This window comes from Palaemon carinicauda, chromosome 9 (assembly GCF_036898095.1).
Source record: "Palaemon carinicauda isolate YSFRI2023 chromosome 9, ASM3689809v2, whole genome shotgun sequence".
Taxonomy (NCBI): Eukaryota; Metazoa; Arthropoda; class Malacostraca; order Decapoda; family Palaemonidae; genus Palaemon; species Palaemon carinicauda.
Genome location: NC_090733.1, coordinates 110901899 through 110909398, shown reverse-complemented (window position 1 = coordinate 110909398; position 7500 = coordinate 110901899). Strand labels below are relative to the sequence as shown.

Below are 7500 nucleotides of genomic sequence, written 5' to 3'. Positions count from 1 at the left end.
GTATTTCCAAGAGTGTCTTTAAGTCCTGGATTCTTTTTTGCATATAAATCTTAGTAGATTTCCTTTAAAATTTAAGCAAATAACTTTTCCCTATTCATCAACATTTCTCTCTACTTCCCGTTCTTGGGAGAGATTGTGTACATTGCTTCTCCAGATGCAACTGCTTTGTTGTCTCAGGATTTTGTGGACTTTGACGTGGTCACATACTTACATCTAACAACACTGAGATTACCAAACACTTCTTCTTCAATCAAGGGGCTAATTACAGTACTGTAATTGTTCAGTGGCTATTTTCCTCTTGGTAAGGGTAGAAGAGACTCTTTAGCTATGGTAAGCTGTTCTTCTAAGAGAAGGACACTCCAAAATCAAACCATTGTTCTCTAGTCTTGGGTAGTGCCATAGCCTCTGTACCATGGTCTTCCACTGTCTTGGGTTGGAGTTCTCTTGCTTGAGGTACACTCGGGCACACTGTTCTATATTATATATATATATATATATATATATATATATATATATATATATATATATATATATATATATATATATATATATTATTTCTTCAACTATTTTTTTTCCTTCTTGTTTTTTTTTTTTTTTTTGTTTTTGAAATGGTGTGTTGGGCAGGCTTAATAGAAAGGCCATGGATGCCTGGTTGTTTATCAAGAGGTTGTCTTTTCCTTATCTGTTTCTTTTACTTTTCAAAACCATACTTATTGTCCTCAGTTCAGTTGAAGTGGCTATCCTGAAGGGTATTTAGCCTCGCATGATATATCAGCTCCTCCATGTTGACCAGTTTTTCCGACATTTTTTCTATAGTCTATGGGTTTGATCAATCACTTTATTTATATTTCTGTACATATTGTTCTTGTTATCATTCTTGTTAATATGGTTTTTAAGTATGATGTATCTTTTTTGTCACCATTAATTCTTATCCTCTCTGGAGACATTGAGCAAAATCCGGGACCAGTTCGTCCTAGATTTCGTCTATGTCGTCTACTGTATTGCAATATTCGTGGTCTTCATGCAAATATTCAAGACCTTCCAGTTGCGTCCAGACAGTATGATATTCTTTTGTGCTCAGAAACTTTGGCACTCATCTGAGCTCCTTATACCTGGTTTTAAGAAGCCAATTGTGTTGAAAAGCGATGCTATCCCTAGGGCCAGGGGAATGGCGGTGTATATTAGGACTGAGTACCTTGCTTCTCATAAGTCCTGCTTTGAATGTGGATGCCATGAGATTCAGGTAATAAAAGTTTGTGGCAGGCATAACAACTTCTATTTGTGTTCGATCTACCGGAATCCTGACATGAATGATTCTATCTTTGATTGTCTTCTTACCATTATGGCCAAGATACAAGAAGATGATAGAAAGGCTTCTTTTGTCTTTGTTGGTGATTTCAATGCTCACCATAGGGAGTAGTTAAATTATGTTTCTCCTACCGATCGCCACGGCTTAAGAGCTTTAGACTTTGCTTCTGAATTAGGCTGTGATCAAATCATAAGTGAAGCTACTCACAGGTCTGGTAACTGCTTAGAACTTGTGTACACCGACTCCCCTGGCCTTATAACAAGTAAGGTTGGTTCTCCAGTTGGGACATCTGATCATGCCTTGATTTCATTGGTAGTGAAGACTGAGCAGCCTGTCCCTGATGCATCGTGCTCATGTAAGATTTATATGAAATCTCAAGCAGACTGGAATGGGATTTTGCATGATCTTTTGGGCTTGAATTGGTCACAATTGTATAGTAGTGATGATCCTGTAGTCCCTTTGAATGAGAATCTAGTCAGCATAATTGATAGGTGCATCCCTTCTCCTGTACTAAGGTACCGAGTGAAGGACAAACCATGGTTCAATGATGATTGAAGACATGGTTATTTGGAGAAGCAGGAGGCCTATCATCTTTGGAAGGGTAATAAATTAAATTTGACCTGGAATAACTATGCTCAGCTTAGAGCTTTTGCTCAGAGAGTTTATGCTTCAACTGAGAAAGAATACAATTTAACCATAAAAGAAACCATTTCTGGTACATCCCAGGAGCATAAGTGGAGGGCTACCCTTGAATCTGCACTCTTTGGTGTAGATGCAACAATTCCCTCTTTACTTAAACTAGATGGCTCTGTCACTCACTGTCCAAAGGAAAAGGCAACCCTTTTGGCAGATGTGTTTGACAGCAAGCAGAGTAATGAGAATCTCAAACTTCATCATTCCTGTTTTCCTGAGGCTAAACTAACTAGTTTAGCTTTTCGATCTCGTGAAATTAAAGCTCGCTTGATGGACCTGGATGCTTATGGAGGTGCAGATCCAAATGGTATTTTTCCTTTTTTTTTATAAAGACAGCAGATTTCTTAGCTCCAAAGTTATCTGTTATTTTGCGCAAGTTAGCAAGAAGAGGAGCTTTTAACACTTGTTGGAGAATTGGTAATGTTACTCCACTATGTAAATCTGTTTGTGGTAGGTCAAGTCAAACTGATTATTGCCCAATTTCCATAACTACCATATTATCTTATGTTTTTGAAAGTCTTTTGGCAAAACGCGTTAATAGGTCTGCTGAAGATTATCATCTGTTCCCTAGTTTGCAATTTGGTTTTCGTAAAGGCCTTGGAGCATGTGATGCCCTTCTTACAATCTCCAATGCTGTACAGAAATCCCTTGATTGTGGTCAGGAGGTTCGTATGATTGGCCTTGATTTTAATGCTGCCTTTGACAGTGTTAATCATGAGGCTCTTGTTTTCAAACTTAAACAATTGGGAGTTGGTGTGTCGCAAAGAGTTGTTGTTGAAGGGCACCATAGTGAGTATAGGAATGTGATATCCGGTGTTCCTCAAGGTAGTGTTCTTGGCCCAATACTTCTCATACTATATACGCATGGCATGTGGTTTAGTCTAGAAAACAAGCTTGTTGCATATGCAGATGATGCTACTCTCTTTCCATCAATTCCATCCCCTGAATGTAGATCTGGGGTTGCTGAATCCCTTAATAGAGATCTAGCTAAAATTAGTACATGGTGAAAATTATAGGGTATAGAGTTGAATCCTAACAAAACTCAAAGTATGATTGTAAGTACAGTAGGTCAAGGACCGTGGCTCCTCAACATCTGGATCTCAGCATTGATAATGTTTCTTTAACTTTGTATGACTTTTAAAATTTTAGGTGTGATTCTCGACAGCAAATTTACTCTTGAAAAACATATTAGGTCTGTGTCTTCTTCAATTGCAAAAAAATTGGTTTATTGAGAAAGTCTTTTCAGATTTTCGGTGATCAATCTATTCTGAAGAAGCGTTTTAATTCTTTCATTTTACCTTGTTTTGAGTATTGATCTCCTGTCTGGTGTTCAGCTGCTGATTCTCATCTTAATTTGTTGGACAGGAGCTTACGGTTTATTAAATATCTTATTCCTGATCTACATATTAATCTTTGGCACCGTCGTTCAATTAGTTCATTATGCATGTTGCATAAGATTTTTCATAATTCTGACAATCCTTTACATTTAGATCTTCCTGGACAGTTCCATCCTGTTCGTAATACTAGGTATGCAGTTAATTCTAATAGTCAGGCCTTCTCCAGCATGAGGCTCAATACTATACAGTACTCCAGAAGTTTTATTCCAGCGGTAACCTAGTTGTGGAATGATCTTCCTAATCGGGTAGTTGAATTAGTAGAACTTCAAAAGTTCAAATTCGCAGATGTTTTTATGTTGAATAGGCTTGCATAAGTTCTTTTATAGTTTATATATTATGTTGTAATGTTGTTAATGTTTTTAAAGTTTTTATTTTATTTTCATTACTTCTTATATCGTTTATTTATTTCCTTATTTCCTTTCCTCACTGGGCTATTTTTCCCTGTTGGAGCCCTTGGGCTTATAGTATCTTGCTTTTCCAACTAGTGTTGTAGCTTAGCTAGTAATAATAATAATAATAGAGGTAAAATTCGTTAATTCGAGAAAAAAAGTGCGTACCATATTAATATAATATAAGGAAAAATAAAAGTTTAAAAAAAATCCACAAAAAATATAACAAAATATACCAAACCTTGGTAGAGAAAATTATGTATTGCAAAGATTGGCAATCTTTTGACTCAAAGAGATAAAATTCGCTTATTCGAGGAAAAAAAAAATCTCAACATAATACAAACAGAATTGAAACATTTTTTAAACAATTTCCCCATGAAAAAAATATAACAAAACTCACTAAAGGTTGGTAAAGAATTATGTACCGAAATTTTGTCATCTTATTCGCAAATAGCGACCCAAAGTGTCATCTCACCTTTAGAATTGAAAAATACTTTTGAGATATACTCTTCCACATATCAACAATACTTTTTTTTGTCAACAACTTTACTAATAAAAGGTTGCTATACCATAAATTTATTTTATGAGTAAAGCTCTTGAAGACTATAGTTCATATAAACTATCCATTACATTGATTATAATTATTATATCTGCATCTATTACAATATATCTTTATAACTTGAACAGCACATACAGTCATGTAATTCAAAGGGGTAATTGACCACTTTATTGTTTTGGGTATTTACAATAAAGAATCATCTTTAAGTTTTTGTGATACAGCATCAACATTAAGAATTTCTTAAAATGAAAAAAACCCTCAAGAATCCCTTATGATAAAATACTTGTCAGAATATCCTAGAGAATCAACATTAGAATTTGATATATATTAATTATTAAGAGATCCTTAAAAAATGTCATAAAAAATTGATGTCTGAAATTATTTTGAAGAAAGACAAATCTTCACTTTGGTATCTAATTCTTATATTCTCTTTTATATAACAAAACAAATCATAATTATATGGCTAAGAATGTGATGAAAGGGCAATGAGAAACACACACACACACACACACACACACACATATATATATATATATATATATATATATATATATATATATTATACACATACATGAAGTATTATTATAATTACTACAGGTACAAACCTAGTTGGAAAAGCAAGATGCTATAAGCACAAGGGCTCCAACAGGGATGGAAATATGGATGGATATATATATATATATATATATATATATATATATATATATATATATGTATATATATGTATGTATATATATGTGTATATATATACATATATATATACATATATATATATATATATATATATATAGAGAGAGAGAGAGAGAGAGAGAGAGAGAGAGAGAGAGAGAGAGAGAGAGAGAGAGAGAGAGAGAGAGAGAGAGAGATGTACTTTATATATGTATACATTCATATATACATACATGTGTGACTAAGAAAAGAATTTCAATTTAAATCTTCTGGTGAACGTTAAGGGTTACTGCATCTCGAAAAAAAAATAAAAAAAATAATATTACCTCGTCGAGAAGAAAACAAGTGTTAAAAGGTTCATAAACATCAAGAGTATTTATGAAACTAGCGCTGAAAAACACCATCCGCATCTGCGGAATGAAACACTTACGGATCGTGTGCGGACATTTGCTGCTTGAGGGAAGCCGCATACACACGTACATAAACATACATACGAAGAAGTACACACGCGTGGCATGGATGCACACGGCTTGACGGAGTGCCAGATACACACAGGCAAGCACAGGCGGTCACAGGAAAGACCAGGTGATAAAAAATATACTACAACATAAACTTCCTCGCAAAGAGCATCGTCTGGTAAGAAAGAAATAAAGATAAAAAAAAAATAGGTGTCTCGTTCCTCCATAAGTAAAATCATACCAAACTGGAATGAGGCTTTTCCTGTCATAAATGAGAGAGAGAGAGAGAGAGAGAGAGAGAGAGAGAGAGAGAGAGAGAGAGAGAGAGAGAGAGAGAGAGAGGCGTAGTTATCACCAGTCTGTAAAATCTATTTCTTGCTTCTGATTCCAATACTTGGCTTGATATTATATTTGAAGACGAGCAGTTATTTTTAAATTGGCTGCTTGAACAATATGCGAATGGAAATTTCAATTTGCACAATAGCTAAAACATGTAAATAACTTGTGGTTTATATTAGGCTTTTCAAGTTTTTGCTTGATATAACATTTGGAGACGACCCATTCTTTGGAAAATCGCTGATTGAGAAAAATGCGAATGGATATTTCAATTTGCACAATAACCCATCATTATAATCATCTCCTCCTACGCCTATTGACGAAAAGGGCATCGGTCGTCTCTATCTTGAGCTTTTAATTCTATACTTCTCTATTCATCATCTCCTACTTCTCGCTTCATAGTCCTCAGCCATGTAGGTCTGGATCTTCCAACTCTTCTAGTGCCTTGCGGAGCCCAGCTGAACGTTTGGTGAACTAATCTCTCTTAGGGGGCACAATAGCTAATGGATGTAAATTAATGGTGGTTTATATTAATCACCCGGTTTGCAAGAGAATTTATTTTTCGTCTAGCGACTGCTATTATTGCTTTCCACGAAGTTTTCGGTAACAAACGGCCCAGCCCCATCGTGCCTTCGGACGGTTCTCGTCAGAACACTTGGCACATATCCACGTGGGACCTCAGCGACTCCGCCATCCAGGAGACTGTGTTTCGTCTTTTAATTTGGAATGAAAGCATGACATGTTGGGAGGAAAATGTTTTGCCTTTTTATCCGAGTATAAAAGGTGTCATGATTACTTCTGAATTGTTCAATGAGACTCTCAACAGCCGAATGGATCGGGAGCTAAGCAAAACAAAAGGTTTCAGTTGCTTTAATTGGTTTTCCAATTTCTGACATAGGAATTCAATTTTTTGGAACAGATGGAAATAGAGTTAAACAGCGCATGTAAACCTGTTGGGAGTTCTATCTCCAAAGTTACGTTACCAGAAAATTTGGTCAAATTAACAATTCTGTTTTTGAAATCATCGAATGTTGGAGATCTCGATAAAAGACGAAACATTCATTCAGATATTCAGTTTTTGTTACTTTATAAACAGTAAATCTGTTTGTCTCCCTTTATAATTGTTTTCATTTTACTAAAGTATTGCATGAATTAGTTTCTTATATTGTTCAATAACAATTAAAATACCACAAGCAGTCTATATTAGTTACGCCATAGTCTACCATTTTAAATACTTTTATTATACAAAAATATACTTGGAATTAGTTTTTAATATTCTTTAATAACAATTAGAACACAACAAAGTCTATATGAAAATTGCAAAGAGCTGCAAAATAGCATTATATCTCTTCTTTATAATAAATCAACTTTGTTATACCCTAATACATACCGCACATATTCACACAACAACGCTGTTAAAAACGATCTCTTTTCCACTACCGTTAAATTTTAGAATTTTCTAACTTATTCCGTTGCCACAGTTTTTTCCAGTAATTCTGACAGACATACTATGTCTATCAGACTTGCTGGAAAATACGATGGAAATAGGAAGAAGTTAGAAAATTCCATAATTAGATGGTAGTGTAAAAGGGATCGGTTTACACAGAGTTGTGTGAATGGGTATGTTGAAGGGTGCAACAAGGCTGATTTATTTCGCTGCAAGACATTAATGTCTCCTCCTCCTCCTCCA

General features: G+C 35.0%; 1 pseudogene; it reads right to left on the bottom strand.

Annotated features, from left to right (window-relative positions):
* The window catches only part of LOC137647046 (zwei Ig domain protein zig-8-like), a 622779-nt pseudogene that overhangs the window by 365518 nt on the left and 249761 nt on the right, over positions 1-7500 (bottom strand).